At 32.0% G+C, this 18,073-nt stretch overlaps 1 protein-coding gene and 1 long non-coding RNA gene across 3 annotated transcripts in view; both read left to right on the top strand.

Annotated features, from left to right (window-relative positions):
* The window catches only part of LOC100643185 (diuretic hormone 44), a 75,868-nt gene that overhangs the window by 36,990 nt on the left and 20,805 nt on the right, over nucleotides 1-18,073 (top strand). The gene's annotated exons all lie outside the window — the stretch shown is intronic.
* On the top strand, nucleotides 15,525-17,019 carry LOC125385856. The gene is made up of 2 exons (XR_007225555.1): nucleotides 15,525-16,678; nucleotides 16,743-17,019. It is a non-coding gene; the product is annotated as an uncharacterized LOC125385856 (long non-coding RNA).

The following is an 18,073-nucleotide window of genomic DNA, read 5'->3' as shown; positions in this document are numbered from 1 at the left end:
CATATCTTAGCACTTCGTTAGCAGGCTAATAAAGCTATAAAATCCTAGCGTAATCAGTTGATGTCAGGAATGATTTCAGTATATCGCTGACTCACGTACTGTATTTTATCACAATGTGTCATAGTAATACTACATAATAGCATGGATAAACATAAATGGTATCGCGCGTCAGTTGTGTTCCTAAGGATTTGACCACGCGACCGATGAATTGACGTCTTTATGACTACTATCTTTAGTGAAACGATGGATACTTTTTATCGTTTTTGACCTTACTAAATCAATCGATTCGTAAACCGATAAGTGGGCCATATGGTGCCTCAGGAAATTATTCGCACACTTGTTCATTCCTTTTGCAAATATATTATGTGTTTTACGTGAAACATCCTGAAATTTCATTGGCATTGTAACGACACTCAACTACCATGATCACGATTGGCAAAGCTTCAAACGATTCTGGAAATGTGATGACACTCGCACATGACAAAAGTATTTAAACAGCTAATCGTCCACGATATTAACACGTCATAGTATTCAATAGGACCATCTTTACCGCAAATAGGTCAAACTTTTCGCTTTCGCTTACAAAGGTTTCGCATCGCCTCAAGCCTGACTCAACAAGTGTCTGAATTAAATAGAACTACTTGATGCTTAATACATTAAAACTGTAGCTATAGTATACATGTTATCAAAGCTTATTTTATGGACATCTCTACGAACGATAGAACGATGCTAATTCTTATAACCTGACAGAAAGGAATTATTCCTATGAAAAATTGTGACAAAGCCTTGATTGTACAAATTAATTATGATACACGCTGTTCGACGGAACAAATGTTATACAGCGGCTCACAAAAGTACTCGAACATTTATCACAGAATTTTCTTATGTAGATATTATGTAGCTACGCTATATGAAATTTTGTGAAATTTCCTTAGCATTGTAATGACATTCATCTGTCGTCATTGTAACAGCAAAATTTGCAACAAATTCGAAAACATATACAAAAATTACAAGACATTTATTGCAAACATATACTCGGTGAAAAATTGGTATACAACATGTATAGTAGTCTCAAATATGCATTAGTGCTAAAAATGGTCTCATTACATATTGTGGCTTATTAATAAAACGAATATTTGATTGTTTAAATATTTTATTCTACTTTACTTTACTTTACTTTATTTTAAATACTTTCAATATTTTTGCTGATCTTCGCGAAGAGTATGCTTCCACTAAATGTCTTCCAACTCCTGTAATACATATACATACATATATACATATACATTTTCAGAATCGTTTCAAATTTTAATCAATATAATCGCGATATTCGCATCTCATTACGGTGCTAATGGAAATTCAAAATATTTTGTACGACGCACACAAACAGCATCTAGGAGTATTCCAATATTTTCGTGAGCTGCTGTAGATCCAGGAAAAAAGAGTTCATAAATTTAGAACATTGGGTACCAAACGGCACAGTATCACGCCATTGCTTACCAACGCGAACGACGATTTAGCGAATGTCGACTGCTTCTTTGCGCTTCAATCACACCAACGTTTGAATATGCTTGCCATGTTTTTCCTGCCAACGATGCACTAGATTGAGCAATTTTTCTCTGTAATATTTTTTTTCCAGCTTGCACTCGGAGACAACAGAAATAACAATAGACAGATATTTCAATTTCAATAATTGTCAGCTGTGAAATGTTCAATTAGTTCTTTGATAATTAGCAAAGCCGTTGAAATTATAATTTTGTAAATATTTGTTGAACCGAATATAACTACGTGCCAAATTATGAATCTCTTGCAGTTACATAATTCGTACTATATTCAGAATTGAATTTAAAAAAATATTAACAGTTGCGAAGAGAGGATATTAATATACGATGATAATTAAACCGCAAACACAGCCTTCATTTTTGGTTTGTTTGTATTTAATAGACTTTTACTTTATTAATTATTTTTCATTTTTCTCATTTTCATACTTATTAATTATTTGTTCTTCGTTATTTGTATTTTTGTCAATTATTTCTCGTTTATTCGTGTTCGTTATTCTCATTAATAATAACACATTATATTAACACATTCACGACTACATTTATTGTTTCGGTTATAGATATGCGTTCGTTTTTAGACTTGAAGACTCTTTCAATTTTGCTGCTATTTCCGTGTTGTAAACTTAAAGATTCACATGATAGAGGAAGATATATGTACGAAATATCCAAAGTAGAGTACTCGTTGTAATATTTAGTGGATGAAACAAATCTTTTATTTTCAGGTTTCATCGCTGATTTGTATTCGTAAAAATATAAATTTACATAATATTCGCAGGGCAATGATATCAATTTTTGGAAAAACAATTTAAAAGATTCAGTGTTACTTAATAATTAAATAAATACTTTTCGCATTGTATTCATTTTTATTAATGTTGTCATAAAATTGGTTACAAACTGAGCATTGATCCTTTTTAGGAATATAAAATGACAAAAGTGGGTCACGGTCCACGAAAGTATCCCAAGATACGCTAAAAGCAATAAGCAAAAATATTCTTTCGGCAAATTTATCGAGCAGATATAAATATATCTGTAATTATATAGCGACAAATGTAATTTTTATACAGCATAGAAGAACAGTCAAGAACCACTTGTCTACTGTATATAAAAATTACACAAAAAGTGGGCATACAATATTTGTGCGGTGAATCATCGATATTAAAGTAAAATTCACGTGAAATAAAATCTCACACGTGATGACCTTTAACGGTTAACATAACTGTATGTGAAACGTATGGCAAAAATACACGAAATGTAGTAACAAATGTCTACGATGAATTTAAAGTAAAACACACACACGTGAATGCCTTTGGTCTGAAAACCGGAAGTAGGGAATTTAAACTCGTCAAATAACACGACTAAAACTACACTCGCTAAATAATATTCGAATATAAGGTGAATTTCGTTGGTTGCCAGGTTTCAGCAAATATTTAATTTCTGGCTGCAAGATAAAGTCCGAGCTGGTAAATGAAAATTAATTTTGTCCCTTTACCTTTTTCGTTGCGTCAACGTCGTAACGTTTAATCACTGCAAGTTATGCACAAGTTAATACGAGTCCTCAGATATTCCTATTAGTTGCTGTAAAAAGGACAGTCCCGGTAGAACAATTTGTCCCGTTATAATAGATCAGACACGTAATTTACTTTTCAAAGATCCTCGTTGTTTCCGAGGGACGTTTCCCGGTCCGTATTTAACTTCTTAATTCGTTATTCAATACCCCCGCGCTATAATCTATATTGCATTATTAAATACTGCTTTCTGCATTTGCAGCTTTCATTTGCAGCTTGCTGTTTTCATTTACAGATACTACAGGGTTTTTCGTTTAACACGTTTTCCATAAATATCTTAAAAATTATTGATATAACGAATGTCTTCGAGGCAAACGTTCACCGTGGCTCGTAAAAATATTCCCACGCTTACGGTGGAAAACTGTTTTTATACTTTGTGACATACTCTATAACGTTTCTCAACTTTACAATTTAATATCAAAATTAAATGAGAAGAAAGTTCTCGCATGGGATCAGACGACTGCATATTGGATTCTGAAGGTGCCCTTTAATTCTTAAACAAGAAACTTTCTAACTTCCCAGGTTCCATACTTTCATGTTCCAAATCAATACAAAATTGTTATATATATAAAGCGTTTTTATATGTAATTATTTGTGTTAGTTGTCAAATTTATAGTAAATGTCATTTAAATACATAGAATAGTATCTTTTCCGACAGAGATTTTCTCGCTAGAACAATATCTTTCCTTTAGTGGAATAATTTGCATGAAAGACATCTCTTCCGATGTATTCTCTGAAAACAAGCAAACCAACTTGCTGAAGTAATTCTAGAGAGTTTTCGTTTTGGGTTGCTAAGGATTGTAGATCAAAGGGACAAGGAAAATACAGTAAAAATGCAAGGAAATAAGACCGAATAACGAGCGCTTGGATAAACTTATTTCTTGCACAGATTATGCGTCAGTTTATCCAGACACTCGTTATTATGTTCTACTCCTTACTTTCTGTCGTAGTTTTTTCTTCCTTTGATGCAAAATCCTCAACAGCGACTGACGAAAACTTTTTAGAATTACTTCACCAGCTTATCTTCAAAGAATTCATTAGAAGAATTTCCTGCTTATATTCTTTCAATATGTCGATGGTAGATTATTTACATAAACAAATTGTTGCTTATTGTCGAGTCTGTTTGCAGTTATTATGAAATCTCCGGGGAATAAAGTCGAAAGAATCACGTTTGACGATATGTTATTTTACTATCACAACATTTATCGTAACGTAACGATTGTAATAGAAAACGAAATAGGAAATGGAAGTGATACAGATCGAAAGTAACAATTTATCGAAATTTATTATTTATTATAATTTATATTTTTCACATTTATTATAATTTATTCATTTAACAAATTAATCCGTTAGTTTACAGTTTATATAAACATTCGTGGAAATCAAATCAGGCTTGGATAAAATTTTACTTAAGATAAAAATGAAAAATAACAGTTTGAAATAATTAAACAGTTTAGGTAGGAAAGATTTATTTCTGCCAATATCATTATTTTTAGTCTGAGACTGACGTTGGAAAAGGAACTTTGTTCAGGACAAATAAATCTATTATAAGATAATTTGGATTTTAATATTAAAATATAAGGATGAAACAGACGTGGAAAATGAGGCGAAATAATTCTGGCGAAAAATGATTTAAATAAATGTCCCGAAATGTATAGGTAGAAGACACACAATTCCATTTTTTTTAATGAACATCAAACTTTTCTCATTAAAAAACTTGTAGATAATATCAGAACAAATTTAATCGCGTTATATAACATGAACTCCAAACGACTTCTTCTTTCAATGCCGCTTCTGATAAGTTAGTTGAATAGATATTTTTTAAAATATTAGGTCATGACTAATACGACTTTTTCATTATTAGATGCAAATAAACAACTGTCTGGCGATAATTAATCAGTAGATTGCAGATTCTATGTATTTGTGGGAAATTTCAAAACGCAAGAATGAACAGAACGCGCATTATATGGGAATATACAAAATACATAAGAATATTCAAAATACAATGCTCTTTACAACATACAGTGTATAAAACAGTTTTCTATAACTTTTATTTTTTTATCAAGTAATCGATAGTAAAATATCGTTTTTCATTTTCTATGACTGTTTGCCAAAGATTTTCTATTCTCTTTTCACAAAACTATCGTAACCGAATTCCGTCGTTTTAAATTTTACTCTCGACATTACTTACTGAATGATATCCAATGTTTTTAATGATTTCTACATTAGCATGGTAATTTTAAATAAAAGAAATATCGTCTAATAATATATGTATATCATATATGAAAGAAACACTGTATTTTTTCGCGCAATACTATTGTGCAGAAGAATTTCTTAGAACGAAATATCTACAAGAACAGAATGTTATTTGTCCTATTATTTAGTAACGCGATAATTATTAAATTCAGAATCAATGGGAGAACGAATGCCAAAAATAAATACTTACGTCTGTTTTGGTTTCAAGACGAAATACGAAAGTACACAGATGGAACTAAACAATGATTCTGTAGATTATTCGACGTGTCAAGTTTCTAAACTTGACAAAGATACACTAAGAGACAAACTTTCTTGTTAAATTAGGAAACTCCTGCTCAGTAGAAGAGCCGTACGATGTACGCGACGTATATACGTCCCGCAACATAGCAGACGGTTAAGATATTTCGACGTCTGACGATAAATGTTCTCATACTACTTCCTCGTATGAATTTCAATGCCACATGATACAATGCGACGCGATACGCGTCATATACATTGAATCTTATCATCACGAATACATTGAAACTCTTTCGATTTATTCAACAGTTGCGTTGACCAAGCGAATTGATGGATTTGAAACCTTAATGATATTCTCATTTCAGTCGTTATTTAATTACTTTTGGTTTTCATTGGGAAAATACCTTCTATGTTTCTGTGAGTTTATATTAGGCCGTCCAAAAAGTTTCTTTCGTTTTATAAGGAAATAATAGATGTACAGCATTTTTCGTTTTATACTATTTTATCGGATTACGTATGATCCATTTTGTTCTATCAAAATAAAAATCACAACCTTCGACAGATTAGTTTTCATGTTTGTATAAAGATGCATCATTGTAAAAGATGGGTCTGTAAAAGAAAGACCCTTTTCGGACAACCTAATATAAATGAAAAACGAAATTAAATTTGATAACATATTTTTGTGAATTTATGAAAAACAGTTTATTATTAAGCGATAATCAAGAAACGGAGTTGTCTGTTTATTACTGCAATCTCTTCAATTGTTAAAACTTTGATTTACTACGATTCTTAACTCATCACATGAAGATAAGAAGAAAAATATAGTAACACGCATTTCTCATTTTTCACAAATGAATAAATTTTTAATTCAAAACGTTCTTAATTAGTTCCATATTACTAAAATTGTGCTGTTATTTGATTTGGAAAATACATATACCTTTTCTCATGCTCTTAAGAATTACAAAATAATCGTCATTATGTATGCTCGTGTTTTTTCGCCAGCTGTATAAAAAATAGTCACTTTTCAGATTATACATGTTTAAAGAATAGATTAGATCGTATAAGAAACTGTGATTTTTTCTTAATAATTTTACTGTGTATTAAAGCACTTCCTTCCAGCTACGAGTTAAGATGGTAATCAGAAAATTCAGCCGAGAAATGTACTTATTATAAGGTTTTCTATCTATAATCTTCGTTATCGTATTTGAGATATTTCATATAAGCCTTGCCATTCTATATATCTTTCTCTAATTTTGAAAATATTGTTCCCAAAACTGATAAAGAGAAAATAAAATACATGTATCTTTATACAATACAAGTACGAAGATTTAAATTATAATGGCGTGGTAAATATGTCATATGCATACGTTCATCAATTTTTATTACTTGCTGCTATTTATCATTTAAATCCATTTCGTAAAAATATCGAAATTATATTTGAGTAATCGCGTGACATACGCATGACAAACATGACACATTATATTATTATATTTCATGTAATATCAGAAATAACTGAAAAAATAGAAAATAATAATAGTCATTTACTTCACATCTCGTATTTATATTATCTTTCATCTTTTTATTTCATGTTCACTAGCCTTTAACCAGTTGGCTGTTTTTGACGAATATACTCGTCATGAAGAAATGGCAATATTTTGTTTTACGACGCACCTTGTCGGTAATAAAATTAAAAAATAAAATCGTCATTTCGTTAGAACTTAATTCTTAATTTATTTTTTTGCAACACATTTTAGGTTTTCAAAGTTTTCAAATAAATCGCAACAATTAACTGGTTAATATACTTTATTAAATATATGATTCTGCTGGAATAATAATTTACGAGGAATATTTTAAAATAGAAAACCAAAACATAGAATGAAAGAAATGGAATTTTTAATTATTTATGAATCCTAAGTTAATCTTTTTTATTGTTAAATCAAAGAAATAACTTTTAATACATAATTAACTTTTTTTTATTTAATCTTTTAAAAATATTATTATACAATTAAAGTGCATTAATCAGTGAGAATAATAAAACTCATTTTTGTTTCTTTCTTTTGTTTTTTTTTCTCCGTCTATAACGGAGATACGCGCATCTTTACATAAATATGTGACTGAATACCCTCAAAAGTCCTTTATTTATTGCAATTGATTTTATAAGAATGACATTTTGAAAACAAAATGGTAGAAGAGAGATGGGATGAAAGCAAGATATATTGTTTCATTTGTTTCAAGCAAGATATATCAAACATCAAAGGTCCATTCTGCCTTTAACATTGAAAAGAATATAAATAACATTGAAACTTATTTTTTACTTTCTAAAAAAGTGTACTTTGTACTTTTCATAAATTGACTGTATTTAATGGTTCAGTGTAATAAGACAGATTAACATTAACATATGCTTCTTTACTTAATATTATTTCTTTAGATACCAAAACCATAATAGCCGAATAAAATTTACATGAAACTTACATACTTATTTTTAAAGAACAAGCATAATTATCAAATTAAATAGCAACGAATAATCCTTGGATCAAAAGTAAGATATCAAATATTATTGATTCACCGTAAAATAATATATACATATGAAACAGCCGCCGTGAAAGATAATTAAAAAATTTTCCAACGACAGAATTTTACGATTCAATGACCCAAATGGCCCATAGAACGCAACGTGTAGTTAAATAATTCGCAATACCGCGATTTATATTTCATCAAACTCGATGGCAACGACGTTATGCGTTTGATCTTTCCGTTATTACGTTCCGTGGTCGATCGATGAATCACTTAATTGCTTCGAATTATTCATGTGAATAATTACCATTTCTATACGTTCGTCGCGAACATCGCATCATATCGTGCCGCGAGTGCCTATTAATCTGCGCCGATAGTTCAATCATGGTTCTGTGTTTTCATCGAAAAAAGCTCGATCCAATACTCGAGATGACGTGAAGTGATTGCAAAATGAGATTTGCTCGTCCAGGGAAATTGCGGTTAGGACGAGGACTAAAGATCACACGGGGCAAACGCGTGGTCAAAGAAGCACGCGCTCACCCAGCAGCGTTTTTTAATTTGCTCTCGCAAATTGCACATGCAAATTCCTATTAAACGCACACGCATGTACGACATTGGGTAAAAATCTTACACCTCTGATGTTGGTCGGTCTGTTGTGGTAATTAAATCTATTTCGGAAATGTCTCGTTTGAATTCATATTCATAATGAATGGGAAATTTTCCTGAAGTTCTCCTATTTACGTATATCTCTTGCTTATATTTTTCCAATGAAGCGTTTTGAGCAGTTTGGAACATTTCAGTTTTACAGTATCAATTTCTTTGTAGCTATGTACAATATAAAGTTACTAAGAATGTGACACGAGATTAAGTATATAAATGTTATAATAATCTGAAATATTTGACATCTGAACGAAACTGTAACAATTTCTCTTGTGCCAGAAAAGGAATCTGTAATCTAATACGTAAGAAACAATCTTTTTATTAAATATTCATAATGTTCGTTTCCCTTCCATTTTAATTATTAAATAATACAATTATAAATAATATTTGTCCATTGCAGTTAACATTTTCGTAATATAGCAGAAAATATAACATCGAAGTACGTACGAATTTATTACATAAACTGAGTTTGCCATTATTGAAACACCATAATTGATTCACGTAGGTGTATAACGAACATAACGTATTATAGTATTTGACACAATATCAAAATCACATGGAAAGTTCGTTGCAAAAATGTAACGATCAATTTTATGAACCGTATTCATCTTTGTACTTAATTTCAATGCATATCATTAAATATATTACATGTATTATTTGAATAATATTTGAAAGAAATATTTTTAAAATATTAATTTATTTCCGAAATATATTCTCATCAGTACATTATATCGTACAATTGTAGACCTGCACAAAAATAAATGAACAGGCAGTGGAAGTAAATATGAATGAGGAATAATTGAACTAGTACTAGTATTGTATATTTAACTTTTATTTTTATATATTCTCATAGTATATAGATTATTCAGTAAATAATTAAACTTCGCTGATATTTCCACCACGTGTCTATTTATTTTTGCCTATGACTATATGATACAATTTAGCTTAGACCTTCTGGAATAAAACTGAATCTCAACACACAGGTTAAAGAAATAATCATTCGATCAAGATCTTTCTATGAATCGCAAATGGCACTTTAATTGGTTTCGATGAAATCATTTAAAGTTGATAATACAAATTCTTAAGGGACATTTACAACAATGAATTTTAATCAGATCCGCGTGAGCAACGCTGAAAGGAAATTAGGAGAAGACATAATTTTCCATTATGTAAATCAGATCATCGTTGGTCGTTGTTTCGTCGAAGTCGTAAACGACATTCAGATCTTTTTTGACCAAGCAATTTTAACGAATTAATTTAGGGTTTGGCGCGTTATCGATAAATCGATATGCCGAATTAATCTTACTCTTACTCTTCCGTTGTCGATAAATTTCCGGTGGCCCTAACCTTGACAGGCCTTGGGATAATTATCGTATCGACTGCGGTTTCCCATATCGGTAGTTAATTATTATACAATTTCTGTATATGAAAACACGAAATTTATAGAAGTGCACAAATTATTGAATTTAATTTATATTTTCGTTCATTTTCGGCAGAGCTACGAGAAAATTGGATATTCCGTAATTGGGTTTTCTAAATTGGGGGTGTTTTATAATATTGTAGGACCGTATTAATTGCGATGAAATGGATTTTTCCCACTAATTATTGTTCCAATCATCGTTATTTTTGAATAAATTTCAGATATCTATTTGTAATTTCTTATATGCCTTTATTATTATACAGAAATTTTTATCGCGTCGTGTTTCGAAAAATATGGTTGTAGCTTTACGATACATCTATGCAATAACGAAAATAATATAATGATGTAAATTGAGGGAACAGAAAGCATGAATGAAACGTGGAGTGAACGCAACGTTTCTTCTTAATGAGTTAATCAGATTTAATCTTCGTTAAAATTCATAATCATAAATTCCGAATACGCTCGTTATTTATAATGAAACTTCTGTTACCTCTTCAGTTTAATTATTTTCACATCATATTTCATATCTCAACTATACTGAAGTACATGCACTAGCTACAGAAAATATTTCCACAGCGTTCTATTTACTATCGCACTTATATACTACATACTCAATTAGCACCAAGTATGATACGTTTCGTATCATTTGGTAATACTCTCGCACGAGGATAAAAATGTAATATTTCTAAAATGAAATTGATAGAAACGGAGTCCAAAAGAAACACGCTTCGTTCGAAGATAAAGGTGTGAGCAAATACTTTTTGTAGTTGCTGCGTTTCGTCCAGGGCCGATGTGATCTTTTGCGGAGCTGGGTTCAAAAATTTTGCGGGGCCTGAATACACATTGAAATCCTACACTTAAATTTTACAATTAGGAATTATTTATTCACAAATGCTGTTACATATTATATTTTATAAGCAGTTTTTTAAACAAATCCAAGTAATATTTTTTCGCATGGATAATTCGCTTTCAAGGGGCAAAAAATTCAATGAAAGTAGAAAATTTGTAATCATGTATGACTTTTGCAAAGAACTATTAATGTAGTTTAATTTCTCTGAAAAGTACATTTCTCTGAAAGCGCCTGGATTTTTTATCTAAAGTAGTTTCCAGGATATGAGGACTTTATAGAGTTACACTGAACTTTCACGATTTTTCTCACTCCTTTAAACTTTAAACTGAATCATCGCTACTAAAAAAATGTCTTGCATCTGTTAATGCTATCATCATTCTGTTAAAAGTTAATCAAAATCGGTGTTTTTTAATTGGGTAATTTTCGTAGACCACGGGGCCTCTCAAAACGCGAGAACAGAAAGGAAAAAGGAACAGAACGTAAGGATTCTCGTAGCTAATTTTATGACAACAGCTTTCGAAGACAAGAGGCTACTTTTGAGCCGGGACATTAACACTTAGAATTGTTCCTTCTAACAATGGTAATGACGCTTTTAATTTTTGTGTCTTCTTTATGTCCAATCTTCTATTTCCTTTCTTCAACCGACTCGACTGTTTTCGAAGCCTTGCGACAAGACATTTCTACGTTCTTCTCGTGGACGCTTGATCGTTCAGGGCTGGTCCATTTTTCTGAATCAATCGTCTAATATCTCTTTTGGCGAATGATAAATATAGGTACGTCTATATATGGACGCTGTAAGTACCAAGTAGACTAGAGATTTTATGCATTCGTAGGAAATTGGCAGTGCAAAACTGCATACGATGTGCATAATATGCAAAGATATATAAAGTATTGAACAGAACAGAGTATGTTTTTATTTTTATAAATTCTATTAATTAATTGATCAATTAGAATTCCATTTGTTTGAACGAAATTTTAGTTAAACCTAATTAACCGAGAACTTCCCCGGTTTAAATTCATTTATCTGAACGCGAGCTCCTATTATGCGACTGGAATATGGAGATAATAGGTATGTCGGTGAGCTCCTATTATATGAACTTTAATTACGTGTATAAACTCTTTTGTCCACTGGCAAGTTCAAATAAAATATATTCAGATTCCACTTTCTTAAGTATGTTGAAGAAAATGCAAGATGTCTCTGCCTTTTTAGGCAAAATAACCCCAACATGTTCTACGAGTAAAAATAAGAGAAGAATGTCGTATAATAAAATCGATACTTAAAAATGTTGTGTTAATAAAATTATGACAAAATTGTGAAACAAAAAACGGACTGGTTTTCGTTCGGTTCGGTACAAGGACATATTTCCTCTCAGAGTATCGCTTGTTCTTATAAATGTAGCACTCGTATGGGTTGTCCGGAAAGTAATTTCGTTTTTTTCAAACGTCGCTGGTGGTATTTTTAAGCAGCCAACTTTATTCTAACGCGATTTTATTCCAATGAAATCATTATACATTTTGACAAGTAACATTTCAAGTTTCATATACGAAAAATGTTTTCGAATCTGCCAAGTCAAAAATGGAAAGCCAAAGTGAGCATTTTCGTCCTTGACTTTCTTATTACCGTAAAGCATAAAAATGTGGTGCAAGCAAGAAAAAAATTATACGCCATGCACAGAGAGAATGTGTTGACTAAACGCCAGTGTCAGAATTGCTTTCCGAAATTTCGATCTCAAAGTTGCATCACGTTCTGCAAGGCCGGTTGAGGCTGATGGAGGCCAAATAAAGGCATTGGTGCACGCAAATCGTTACGTAATAACATGAGAAATTGCTGGCAGGTTGAATTTACATAACCGAATAAAACTATTATTTTTTCCCCATCAAAAAAATCCACTTCCATATCCATGGAAAAACGAAATTACTTTCCGAACAACCCGATATTGAAAATTGAATTTGTTACATTGCGAATGTCTGGTTGATCTCTTTCAATTTCGACAAACGCGGCGCAAATCCTTTGGCGATTCCTCGCGTGTATTAACTTTTACCTGATGAACATTGTTCTTTTAACGTTCGCCAAATGTCCAGAAAAAGAAATTCAATGGAGTGATTTTGAGAAAAATGAATTTTAATATTTAACTACCAGGTACCGATTTCGCGATTATCACATTTCCGAAATATAACGCGTTATATCTTCAGTTTCAATGCGTATGCAGCTTTCTTATTTAATATACATATAGATAAACTATCTTTCTGTTACCTGGCAGTGACGACTTGACTTAACAGTTTGTGATTTAAAGTTACAAATACGCCCTTTCGACTTAACGCGACAGCATTGAAGATAATGCTCGTTTAATGCGTATTTTTGTTCTAATTTTTTAATAAAGCATTTTTCAGCCTATATTTATATGACATTTTTCTCTTACGTTTCACTTGTAAAATATGCTGACGTAGTTTTGCGCGTCGAAGAGCATAAACAGCACGTATAAAAACGCATAAAAGCCCACAGTATATTATAATTACCTAGTACATATATTAATGCAGAATATTTTAGATATCCGCCGTCAGCGAACACCACAATGCACGTGCAATTTAAGCATAAAAAAGTTTGATTAAAATGCAAAGTAAAGAAGATTCTGAAACTGTTCGGTATAATCTCTGTCGAATTAAGGCGGCCGATAATCTGTCGAAGTTAATTTTCATAACTCCAAGATATTCCAAGGCAGCTGCAGATTTACTACGCGGCATCCGTGGTTCCACCGACCGTGAAAAATTTCCCGATGTTCGCCACCAAAGTAATTTGCATACAGAGTGAATTTCCCCTGTACTTCCTACGTCTTTCTCAATCCATACCACCTACGATGGGCCAAATGTTTGAGCAACCCTTTTAACAGATACACGTCGCATATGAAGTAATAAGCATTGTAGATTTTATGATTTTATGATTTTATGATAAAAATTTTGCGACATGTCGTCCAACGTGTCAGGCGTTCAGAGAAAATTGTATCAAACTTTAAAAGTGTACAACCCTGTGTGTATTATTCTTTTGAAACTTCCGGATAATAGAACGTCCACTTTTCTGATATTCAGTCTCGTTTCTTGAAGCAGAGATTAAGAAATTTCTCGGTTTGGTTTAATATCTAAGAGCCCCATATCTTTTTCATCGCTAAGACACATACGAAAACTGAAATATTTTTTATTTTCGTTTACTTAAATATTTAAGTACAATATTTAACTGGAATATTTTATTTATTTGAATATGGCCTGAGAAAGTAATTATTGTTAGTTACAATTTATGTGATTATTATTTTCTTATTGTACATGTGCTATCATTTCGTTCTTAAAATAAAACAATTTTTTTTGTTACACACTAAAGCTCATAATATTTTTAATTATTTTCAACGAACCGCATATTCTGAGCTTATAATGTTTTAACATTATACGTTACAGACGAAAAATTTTACACGCGTCATTGAGAAATTAAAGACAGCACACCTGGGCTATCTTTTTCACGAGGATCTTTTGACGAGGAATCAAAATCTTTAAGAGTCATTATTTTATACGGAATATTATGGTGTAGTGGGCCCACTGTCCACTAACCGGACCAACATTCGATAACAATGATCTCGTTAATTCGACGTAACAAAATTAATTCTCTTCTCGTCTGTAATTATCTATCGCGTTTTTCGATCACGATTTCCACCAATTTTGACGTTTATATCATTACTGTATTTCCTGTTATTTATTCCCATGCATGCTATAAATAATTTTATAATACGGATTCGGATTTTCAACAGACTTCTTGAATTGTTTAATCTGGTTTATCTTCAATCTGTTTGTTAGAGGATTTAGATTAGAAATCTTTCGATATCAACTTCACTGTCTCGAAGTCAACTGAAACTTACTGTATTACTTGAAAACTCCGAAAAAAAAGTTGACAGACGAAATGAACTATAATCGTCTCAAAGCTCTTCTTGATTCAGTTTCAAGCTCTCCGTTATCCAAGGCGAAGAAATTTTTCAGCCCGTTATCAACACAACAATTTAAGCTGATCACATTTTGTGGTCCACTCTGTATACGTGCATTTTACGCATAAAAACATTTCCTTAGGATCGCTTTCTTTCAATAAAATTTCAAAGCCACGGTCAGTTTTTTCAATGGAACCACATATTTTATCATATATTCATCGATTCATTTCGGCATTTCCGATAAAAAAAATATTAATCTATTTATATCGAGAAGCTATCAACTTAGCAGATATCTTTAATTCGTCAAAAAGATCAGCATACAATATGAATAATAGTCCTAAACATACAATTAATGTCAAAGATAATCTTACTATACACGAGGCTCATTAATATAGCGAATAGTTCACTGTTCAGGTTTTTCGATGATCTTCGCGAAGCGTGTGCTTTCAACAAGTAAATTTCTAACTTCTATATATACATTTTCAGATCCGTTTTGAATTTTACCAATATAATCACGACAGTCCTGTCTCGTTACACTGCTAATGGGGTTTCAAGACGCGTCGTACGATATATACGTAAAAGGTTTTCAAGCCTGTTCGAATGCTTTTCCAAACCCCTGTATATACAACTATATTGGGTTGGCAACTAAGTGATTGCAGATTTTGTCAATAGGTGGTATTGTAAAATCCGCAATCACTTAATTGCCAACCTAGTATACCATTTCTTGGCGTTGTAACGACTTTGGCAAAGTATCTGCGCGATATTTAAAGGTGAGCAATGGATCAAGAAGTTAGCAAGTTCGTTATAAGAATTTACTAGTTAACACGTTTTACGGATTGAATTATCGAAGTTGTAACCGAAATTGTACTTATAAGATAAATAAGTGAGAAAGGTCAGAGCGCTCTATGCGACCATTAAATAAATTGAAAAGTAACACAAAGAACGGGAAAAGCTTCTAGGTCGTGGTTGCCAGATGAACGTGCAATACATAGGACGTAAAATATGGTTTAATTAGCGTTATTTCGACGGAAGGAGGTCGTTTCACTCGCGAAATTCCATGTTTAATTATTTTGTTGGTCACCTTATGGCGAAAGCACAGCTCTATCGTTGGACGTTATTTAAACGAGGCATCCGGTACAAAGCGGATGAAACGTGGAAATCCGTTTTAATAACCTCAAAACGCAAACCAGATCTAAAGTTTTGTAATTTTCTACGTAGATATGCGAGAAAGTTAATTTATTCGTCCAGAATTAATGAATTAACAGACGCAGAATGAGAAAATAAGGTATGTTTAACTTGCAGTATAGTGTGCTGTGGTATGCTACATATACAGGGTGTCCAGTTCTAATCGATCCATGCAAATATCTTCTAACGTTCGTATTTATCTTCGTAAATATCTTGTAACGATCACAAATCTTATTTAGATGTACGTACCCTGGAAATTTCAAGCTAGCCTTCGCTTTCTTTAAACGGAAACATAAATTTTTTTGTACACCGATGCCGTGTTTAACACTCTACGAAAATGCATCAAGGTACTCGAATCTGAAAATGCTTACCTTGGACCATATTTCAACGTTTTTCACGAAATTGTGTGTATAAGAGACGAGGAGAACGTAAATATAAAAAACACTGCGTTGTCTTTCCTTGTCTTTCATACGGTAAGTTGTACAAGATCAAAGACAAAATATTTTTTCAAATAATTATTTTTCGGTGTTGAAGTAGAAAAAAGGTATTAGAAAAAGAACGGGTAGCGTATTGCTGAAGGAATGTCTAAAAGAAAGCGAAGAAACGATTAAGAAAATTAGAACAAAGAATATAGCAAAGACAAACAGATAGACAGAGAGGGAAATATTGGTGAAGGAATGTCTGGAAGAAAGGGAAGAGTCGATTAGGAAAATTAGAACAAAGAATATAGCAAAAACAGAATGAGAGAAAGGGAAATATTGGTGAAGGAGTGTCTGAAAGAAATGGAAGAGACAATTTGGAAAATTATGACAAAGAATATAGCAAAGACAGACAGACAGTCAAAAGGAAAGGAAAATATCTATGAATGTAAAATCTAAGGCAACAGAATATATATATCTAAAATTCTAAATGAAAGGGACAAAGAGTTGCGATACCAGGTGCTATAGAATAAAGTCATGAACGCCAAATACAATAAGAGATATACGTAAATATATAAGAACAGTAAGTATATAAGAAAGGGCGGGGTATCTAGAGAGGGAGAAAAGCGGAGACAGGCAAGGATTAATCGCGAGTGTAAGGTGTGGAAACGCGGAGGAGGGAAACCGGTATTGGTTGGAGGACGAGAAAAAGGAAATGTGTTCTTTGTAAAATAGAAATAGGTACGTTAAAACGCTTATTAGACAACTACTGTGTCTGGTGTGTGTATCGAGTGAGAAGGAAATAGTGGAAGGCAGGAGAAATGAGGCAGTGGTAAGTTCGTTAAGATCCATAGAAAAACAGCGTAAAAGTACGAGGAACAGTTAAAGCCAAATGTGAACGTGTAATATATTGTAGCTTTTATAGAGATACGTTTTCATTTATTTTGTGATTCTGTGCTAAAAGGAATTATAATTTACGTAGGTATATGCAAAGTGAGCTGAAAATCAGTCTCCACGATTTTTCTGGGGTTTTCGATAGTGAAGAAAAAAATGTTTCCAATCGATCAGCTTTCGATCAATTACAGATTCCAATAATATGTAGGAGAACGTATATGAACTTTATCATTGACTTTCAACGGAAATATGATTGTCCACGATTTGTCCTCATTTGTCCAACTAAAATTTTTGTTTGTCCATCCTGTAAAAAAAAGTTCTGATCTTTAAATAACTAGTTGATGAAACAAAAATGAGAATCATATATCAAATTTTAAGCTATAATTGTATCCTTAGTTGTAGGATAGCTTGTTATATCCACACAATAATCACTCGTTCTATATTCCATTGGAAAATATTTATTTTTATTTTCCAGTAAGTAGAGATAGACAGAAGTTAATTCAAGATGTAAATGTGACTTGTTGCATAGCATGTATGGTATTAAGTAGTACGGAA

Source organism: Bombus terrestris, chromosome 10, assembly GCF_910591885.1.
Source record: "Bombus terrestris chromosome 10, iyBomTerr1.2, whole genome shotgun sequence".
Taxonomy (NCBI): domain Eukaryota; kingdom Metazoa; phylum Arthropoda; class Insecta; order Hymenoptera; family Apidae; genus Bombus; species Bombus terrestris.
Note: the sequence above shows the minus strand (reverse complement) of the source record. Positions and strands in the feature narration are given on the sequence as shown.